The sequence below is a fragment of the Epinephelus fuscoguttatus genome, linkage group LG20 (genome assembly GCF_011397635.1).
Source record: "Epinephelus fuscoguttatus linkage group LG20, E.fuscoguttatus.final_Chr_v1".
Classification (NCBI taxonomy): domain Eukaryota; kingdom Metazoa; phylum Chordata; class Actinopteri; order Perciformes; family Serranidae; genus Epinephelus; species Epinephelus fuscoguttatus.
The window spans coordinates 18,132,305-18,141,553 of NC_064771.1; the positions used below are offsets into that span (position 1 = coordinate 18,132,305).

At 37.9% G+C, this 9,249-nt stretch overlaps 1 long non-coding RNA gene across 2 annotated transcripts; it reads right to left on the reverse strand.

The window, feature by feature from the left end:
- Nucleotides 1-3,884: 3,884 nt before the first annotated feature.
- On the reverse strand, nucleotides 3,885-7,121 carry LOC125881057 (uncharacterized). 2 transcript variants are annotated; one of them, XR_007448198.1, is made up of 3 exons: nucleotides 7,005-7,121; nucleotides 6,038-6,149; nucleotides 3,885-4,109 (listed from the first exon to the last, which is right to left on the reverse strand). It is a non-coding gene; the product is annotated as an uncharacterized LOC125881057 (long non-coding RNA). The 2 variants fall into 2 exon arrangements; XR_007448197.1 differs by having other exon boundaries at nucleotides 3,885-4,141.
- Nucleotides 7,122-9,249: the final 2,128 nt, after the last annotated feature.

A 9,249-nucleotide genomic window follows, 5' to 3' on the forward strand; every position in this document is an offset into this window, starting at 1 on the left:
ACATTTTACTCAAGTAGCCTACAGATATTAACGACAGAATGTGCATGTCAGAACTAAATGTAAGCTTCACGTTGTTCAATTTTCAGTGTTGTTAATGTATAAAATGTATCATGCTTTATAAGATGACCATATGTTTTGTAAAATCTTAATTTCAAAGTGTTTTAATAGCTATCAATTACTGGAAGAGAAGTTAGTGGAGTATGGCAGCCGGCCATGGTTCATGCTGACGTTAAAGGACACCTTTTTTTTGTTGGTTTCTGACAAATCACAAGTGGCTTCTGAGTGAGACCGGGCTTGTTATTCAAACGTTTCGTTCTACTTTTCACCCCCCTGCTTTTCTACTCGTTGCCTCACTTCTTTTTACTCTGAAATACTCTTTGTGTATTTTTGATTTCAGGGTAAACTGTCCCTTTAAGTCATGTATTTGAATAAATTAAAGCAGAGATGTGGACTTGAGTCACTAGACTCAAGTCACAAATTTGACTTGACTTTGACTTGACTCGAGTCACAAATTTGATGCATTCAGACTTGACCTGACAAAATCAAAGAACACTTGCAATTCAACTTAGACTTTAAAACCAATTACTCGTGACTTCACTTGGACTTGAACCTTTTGACTTGAAAATACTTGATACTTTACCCCAAATCTCAAAGATAAAAAAGAGTATGTTATTCAAACGCGTCATCCTACTTTCTCTTCCCCCAGCCTTGCTTCTTGTACAGCCTTGTTGCTTCAGGTTTTTAATTCTGACATACTGCTTGTGTAGAAACGAAACAAAGAATTATTTTTTACAGTGTATCTGTTTTAAATGTAGACTTGTTTGTTGTCTTCCATCAAGGTAGAAACTACTACTACTTATTTTTAATCGCACTGAGGTACCTTGATCTCAACAGACTATATGTGTCCCATTAGAACGGACCAGAAAACGGTAGCATGAGTATGTTTCCCATTTCTATTTCTGCTCCATGGTTGGAGACAAATCCTTCTGGCTGCGTGTAAATCAACCAGCTAGGCGCAGATGAAGATGGGCTTTGGGGAATTATCCGCCCACACACAACATTTCAAATTGAGATTTTAGAGATTTTTCAAGGCACTTTACAGATGATACATTCAAATGTCCTACTTACTCTTTTTTATTTGTAAAGCTGTCATTCCTGCTTGATTTGTTTATATCAGCATCAAACAGTTTTCAGTTTCCTCCCCAGATGAGGAGGTGTGATGGGTCACTCTTCTTTAAGTGGATGTGCTCATCAGATTTTTGTTGTGTGTGAGTGTGTGTGTGTGTGTGTGTGTGTGTGTGAGAGAGAGAGGTTTAAATGTCCCATGAGCTATGCTTGCAGTTAAGACTCTCAGGGACATTACTGCTACATGGTATCATCATGTGTCACAAGAATATAACAAAAACAACATTTTTATGCACCAATTTGTGCATTTCTTATATCAATTTATAGTGTAAATGTCTATTTATTTATGTATTTATTTATATTTATGTATTTATTTTATTTATTTTATCAAAATAAAACTCTATGCTATACTCTATTGCTATAAAGTTGCTATTGGTTATGTTTTCATTGTTTTAGATATTTAGGGGAACATGTATGTGTCATACCATGGCACCCAGCGGCTTCAGGGGGAAATGCGGGGGGACGAGGACGAAAGGTAAGGCTGCGAATGTCAGGGTGGGGCAGGTGGGAGGGGTGGTGGATGGGTCCAACAGAGAGAGCAATGTTCGCGTCTCGTAAGATTCTAAAGCTGAACCCTGTTCTTTTTCCAAAACCTAACTACTTGCTTTTGTTGCCTAAACCTAACCACATGTTTTTGATGCCGAAACCTAACCACATGTTTTTGATGCCTAAACCTAACCACATGTTTTTGATGCCGAAACCTTAACATGTGTTTTTGTTGTCTAAACCTAACCACATGTTGTTGTTAACTAAATCTAACCACATGTTTTTGTTGCCTAAACCTAACTGCGTGTTTTTGTTGCCTAAACTTAACCACATGTTTTTGTTGCCTAAACCTAACCATGTGTTTTCTTTGTCTAAACCTAACCACATGTTTTTGTTGCCTAACCTAACCACGTTTTTGTTGCCTAACCTAACCACGTGTTCTTGTTGCCTAAACCTAACCATGTGCTTTCTTTGTCTAAACCTAACCACATGTTTTTGTTGCCTAACCTAGCCACATGTTTTTGTTGCCTAAACCTAACCACATGTTTTTGTTGCCTAAACCTAACCATGTGCTTTCTTTGTCTAAACCTAACCACATGTTTTTGTTGCCTAACCTAACCACATGTTTTTGTTGCCTAACCCTAACCCGTGTTTTTGTTGCCTAAACCTAACCACATGTTTTTGTTGCCTAAACCTAACCATGTGTTCTTGTTGCCTAAACCTAACCACATGTTCTTGTTGCCTAAACCTAACCATGTGCTTTCTTTGCCTAAACCTAACCACATGTTTTTGTTGCGTAAACCTAACCATGTGTTCTTGTTGCTTAGACCTACTGTAACCACATGTTCTTGTTGCCTAAACCTAACCACATGTTCTTGTTGCCTAAACCTAACCATGTGCTTTCTTTGCCTAAACCTAACCACATGTTTTTGTTGCGTAAACCTAACCACATGTTCTTGTTGCTTAGACCTACTGTAACCACATGTTCTTGTTGCCTAAACCTAACCATGTGTTTTTGTTGCCTAAACCCAACCACTTGCTTTTGTTGCCTAAACCCCACCATGTGTGATTGTTGTTGAAGGAAAAAAAAGGTCAATTCACGTTTGGTTGTGCCGACGTCTATTTTGAAAGAGACTGTATGTAAACTTTACATTTCCTGTGAAAATGGAAGTGTATCTTGAAAGAAGACAATGCATGTAACAGGCAGAACTTGACACAGTGTCCTAGAACATCAACAACCAACGCACCCAGGATACCTTTCACTTTGTATGTGGATGTGGAAAATCCACGTCCAAGTACATCAATATGTGACGAGGTCGGAAGCGAGAATGTCTTGAAATAACATACGTTTTAATCTTTGGGATTGGGGGTAAGGTGTCAAGTATTTTCAAGTTAAAAAGGCTCAAGTCCAAGTGAAGGCCTAAATCAGTGCTGTAAAGGATAAAGTCCATCTACCTTGATGGAAAATAACAAACAAGTCTACATTTGGGAGTGATAGATTGTAAAAAAAAAATCATGCTGTGTTTGGTTCTTCCTCAAGCAGTATATCAGAATAAAAGACTTGAAGCGAAAGGGAGTACAAGAGGCAAAGCTGGGGGAAGCAAAAGTAGGATGAAACGTGCAGTCTGCAACTGTTGTGAGGACAGAATGAAGTTTGCCTTATCCATAAACCTGCAACATATAAATATAGGCTACCTAAGTTTTCTTTCACAATTGAATGTCTGACAACTAACTACGCTTCCTCATGTGAATTCTGTCTCCAGAGCTTGTTCGTGAACCTCTCCCTCAGCTGACAGCACCAGGATCGACTCTGTAGAATCACATGAGGTTATTCTCTAGCATCCAGCTTGTAAGTAAATCCCTTTGGCTCCTAAACACATTTTCCTCCCTTCTCCACTGAGAGCGAGGAACTCCAGAAAAAACTTCTCTTCCTGGTTCTTTTTGTGGATTCCCTCAATCCTCACACTCATTGTAAGAGCTCAGAATGGAGAAGTGACATTAGACTGCTCAGTGCAAGTACTAATGTAAGGATTAAGCAGAGATTAACAGGCTCTTCTTGATTCCATTAAGAGTAGCTATTCCATGTTGAAGCCTGTGCTCAGCCAGAGGAGGCGGTACTTCTAATAGTTTAAGGACCTAACAAAAATACGGTGAGTGAAATAACATCTGTGATAACCAAGAAAAACAATAGACTGTATGAGGTAAATGGACAAGCTTTTTATTTATTGTATTTTTATTGTATTTTTGTGCATAAAATGTTACAGTGCACAGGCAGTCAGTGTTATAGTGGAGTCCATAATGAAGTTACAACATTCACGAAAAAAAACAAACATCTTTCACATTGACAGAAGAATACAGTATCAGAAGCACAGTGTCATCACCCCCCTCCTCAGTTTCTCTGATGGTTCAGTCCAGTGCAATAAGCATCGAAGGGAATGCTGGGAAAGTGGAAGGCTTTGATTAAATGAAGCTGTGATTTAAAAAAAGACTACATGTTATTATGAGACTGCAGTAGAACATGTGACAAAATAGGTGATTCAAATAATCCAAATACAACACAATACTATTTGGAATTAAAGGTATATTCACCTAAAATAGACAAATAAAATATTGAAAATAAAAGCTCAAACATGCGTTGTTAGTAACTTGAATATTGTACTCAGATTGCCATTTCACAATATCCATTTGTCAGCATCCAGTTTCCTCATTTTGTTTCTGATTTTCCTGAGTTGCACAGTACCTTTTAGGTGTCCTTTCATTTTTTAAATTTTCCTTTTAAATTTTAGATTCTGGGTAACATGATCCTTCATTAGCATCAGCATTCATCCTAACAAACTCACTGATAATAAAAATTAGGGATGCACTGATCCAATTCTGACTCAAACAACTGCACTGACTCTAAGTTACATGGGTCGATCTATTTAATACAATTCTACATTTACAGCTGCTGTATCATCTTATATTTGTAGTAAATTCCTGTTTTCACTGAACATTTACAAAAGAATTTGCTTCCTTTTTATTTTGTATATTTGGTATTTATCAAGCTTGTTTGCACTTAATTGTGATTTAATGTTTATATTTTGTTCTCATTTCTTGCAGATGTATTACTGGAATTTTGACTCTTACTTAACTTTTGACTCATCTGTTGCTGCATTTTTACTAACGAAGATTTTTTTTTACCAAGTTGCACAATTTATTATTTTAATAATGAAATAACAATTCAGGAAATTCATATTGATTTATTTGTTACATTTTGTTTTACAATATTAGGAAATCAATGTTTAAGTCAAGCCTGATGTTGCCTTACACATAAAGAATGATAGCGGTCACTTCCACACAGTGAAGCATACATCTTTCTAATTAAAGGTCCAATGTGTAAGATTTTATATATTTGGAGAAATGGAATGTTACATAATAAGTATTGTTTCTTTCGTTTTTTTAATCACCTGAAAATAAGAATCATCAAATTTTTGTCATCCCAGAATGAGCCATTTGGATCTACAAAAGGAGCGGATCCTTATCCATGGAGCTCACCATGTTGCACGGCCATGTTTCTACAGTAGCCCTGCATGGACAAACAAAAGTGTCTCTAGATAGGGCCATATGCGCTTTCGTGTTTTTGCGTTTTTGTGTTGGCCACCATAGTTAGCAAACCCACTGTGACGAGCCGAACAGCATCAGAAAAATTGATTTTTAATGTGAAACTACTTTACGTAGTGTTTTTACTGGTTTAAATCCGTGGATCCATTTGTTTCGGGTAGGAAGAGACATCTGAGGATAATTCAGCTCCTGGTAAAATCTCTTTGAACATCTGGATCTTAAGTTATCAGAGATAAAAGGACATTAGCAGGTGCTAGGCTAACAGCCTGTCTGTGGTGAGCCAAACGGCATTGGAAACACTTTAAAAACTTTGCTTTATTCAGTGTTTTTCCCACTTTTAGTCACCTAGCCTATTTGGGGGAGGAGGAGACTTCTGGAGATAATTTGGCTCCCAGTAAAAACCTCCTTAACTTTGATAACTGAAGGAATCCTAAGTCGGAGTTCATGCTTGCACATTGGAGAAGTCTCGGCTGGTTGCAATCTGCAGATGCCAGTAAATCCTAGACACTGCTCGTTCAAACACCAATACTGGATCGGTACTCTCTCTACTCAGTGCATCCCTAAACAAAATGAAAAATCCAAAAGACATAAAACACCCCAGTATACCAACTGACAGTGTCTGTCTGATAAACTGTTTGCTTTGAGAGATTATTACTTTAGTTTTGGTTTACACACACTGATTATCTGTGTAATGCCACAGGACTTTTGAGTCTTTATTCAGGAACAAAAACCCAATGATAATAGTTTGTCATTTGTGTGAACTTACATTTTATAAAGATGTACTTCTCATGTATCACGATCCCTCAGACAGGGCTTTTATACAGGCCTGGAAGGCATCTATCAGATCTTTACAGTCCTCTGCTCCCTTCTCTCTGACACTGAAACACAAAGCTGGATTTATAAACCACACTTAACACTCTCTGCACACACTGCTGCGTTATCCTCTCTGGCATATAACATGGTTTCAGGTCAAACAGTGCAAATTTGCATGATGTAGAACAAATGAACACATCCACTGGAAACTGTGGAGGAAATAAATCTTTAAATTTAGTCTACGCGCATCAAAGGGATTATTACAGTATAGCCTGATAATAATATTTCAGCTCAAACCCACACAGCTGCTTTTATCTGCGTTCGCTGACGTACGAGAGGAAGATTGAGTAATACGTGCAGCGGCTCCACTAACACTAATCACAGCTGCACTTGGACACACACCAAACGTCTGTCGCTCTTTCATGTAACACGAACCAGCAGCCTGGAATGTGCTGATTCTCTGCTATAGGTCATACATGTGGAAGCCTATTTTAAACCTCAGGTCTATCTGTGCTTCTCAAGACCTTCATGTCACTGTAAGGGCCTGCTGTAAATGTCATGACACTTAGTCTTGTGATGTAGAGTGGATTCACTGCAAGTTAAGTTACAGTAAGTCTAATTAGAGTTAATGATCACCCCATAGGCACTCTTACAAGTTGAGGAGTTAATATGAATCCACAGGACGTCATGCATACAACTCAGTAATGATGACTGAGAATGGCCCGAGGGGTGTAATTGAAAGTGACCAGGATTTAGCTGGAGCCCAAAACACAGCCACAAGTCTTCCTTAACGGCTCAAAGTTATACAAAGACACACTTAGACACCAATGACTCTCACTTTGGCTAGTGCAAATTTAATGCATTTGCATAAATACCTTTCTCAGCATTAATAATTTCACATAATTCCTGTCAGAACTCACCATTTGTCAACGTCCTCTTTGATAACCTGGCATGGTGCTGGCACAGCTTCATTAGAGTCTGGCATTTTGACAGAGGAGAGCTGGAGTTTGTGGTGGTTGTGCGCTGCTTCAGGAGCTGCAGTCAAGTATGGTTACAGATTAGTTCCAGAGATGGAGGGTAAGAGACAGTGAGGGAGGGAGGGAGGAGGGGAGGAGGGGAGGACAGTGACCGTGTGCGGTGAACTCGGAAGAAATTAATCATATGCAAGAAATTCTAACTTTAATTTCTAGTCTTGTTATTTATGTTATGATGAAATGAGTTCTTTGTCTCTGATATTCTTTCCTATTTATGTTCATCAACCTTTAAAACTCAGGTGTTCTTAAATGCTTTCATTCCTGTTCTTTGTTTTACCGTCTTCCTAATGAATATGCAGATGGCTGACCTTTTGAGTCAAGCGTTATGCATTACAAAGACCTCATAATGCATCTAAAATACTCACTACAGGGGAGGGCCTTTTTCCTGAAGAGAGCCTGGAAAGCCTGGCTTTGTTTTACGCTGCTTTGTTGGCTTAAGAGGTGGAGAGTTGTTGCATTTGCTTCACCAATAAAATGTCAAATTGGCATTGAAGGCAGTGTTAGAAGGGATGTAACTAATAGTCTGAAAATAAGATGAAAATAAAAGCACATCAGTGAGGTTAATACTTTGCAGGAACACACTTTTGTTTCTTATTTTGAACATCCAAATGATCTTGTCCCGGTTGTGTTACATTTATCTACACAGCAGCATGCATTTGAGCATTCCGAGATTTACTACACTGAAACTTTTTGTCCCACAGTCAAAGGTTTTTCATCATACATCAGCAAACCTCTTGTAAGCACATACACTAATGAACATACATAGCTTTTTACCTAAGAAAAAGGGGAAGACACCTTTTCCTAATTCTGGATGGGGGAAAAAAAGGATGGCAATTATTCAGCTGCAAAAAAAATAAATAAATAAAAAAATACAAATGCCACTTTCCCTCCATCAGAATCAATACCAACAACTGAGCAAAGTTACAATAAATAACAAGTAGCACTTTCTTGTCCAATAATGTAATGACGTGTTAATGTTAATTGAAGTCAATTGAAATATGTAAATACTGTGTAAATTTGGGGGTAAAATAATGATTATTTAAAAGAAATGACAGTAAATGAAAACAATGACTAAATGTATTTCCATCACTGTGCATGTAATACAGGACAAAACATAGGAGATGCTTTGTCTCCTTTGATTTGTACATATGACACAGGAATACCTATTTTGGTCATATTTAGAGATATAAAACATTGTGCAAAGTGTTGGCAGTTAGCAGCTTCAGCAGGCTACAAGAGAATCTGCATCAGACTTCTATCTTAAAACAATATTATAATAATAATGATAAACTTTATTTATAAAGGGCTTTTCAAAACAAAGTTACAAAGTGTTTTACATGGTTGATCCTGGATTTGAAACAATGGTGAATTCAAGCAAATAAAATGAGGCAATTTTAAGAAAATACAAAGAACAATAAAAATAAAATAAAGATAAAATACCGTCTCTGAAGCAGATAAGCTAAGTTGGCCATAAATTGCGAAATAAAAGAATACAATAACTGATGACAACACAAATGAGACATATGTAAGATAAGCAGTATGCTAAAACTAATAAAGGCTTTTTTGAACAGATTAGTTTCAAGAAGTAATTTAGAAGATGTCACCGATTCAGCAAGCCTCAGATCCTCAGGCAGGGAGCTCCAGAGCTGAGGGTCCTTGACTGCAAATGCCCGGTCACCTCTAGTTTTGAGCCGAGACTGAGGGACAGCCAACCGATCCCTATCTGAGCATCTGAGGCTTCGACCTAGCTCACAGGGGAGCAGCATCTCAGCAATGTAGCTGGGGGTAAAGCCATGAAGTGCCTTAAAAGTTAACATCTTAAAATCAATTCTAAAACTGACTGGTAACCAGTAAAGAGAAACTGAAACAGAGCTGATATGGTCATGTTTTCTAGTGTCAGTTAAAAGCTGAGCAGCTGCATTTTGCAGAAACCTTATGGCTGAGGCTCTACAATAACTTGATTTGTAACTGGTTTATGAGGCATGAATAGCTTAACCTGTTTCCTTAATAGCTGCCACCTTAGTTTGGTGTGGTGATGCTGGCATTATTGCACAGGAGTGCATGTATGGAAAAATGCACATGTAATGACAATGGGTAATAGACTGGCTGATTGCAGATTGGCTGCTCATCA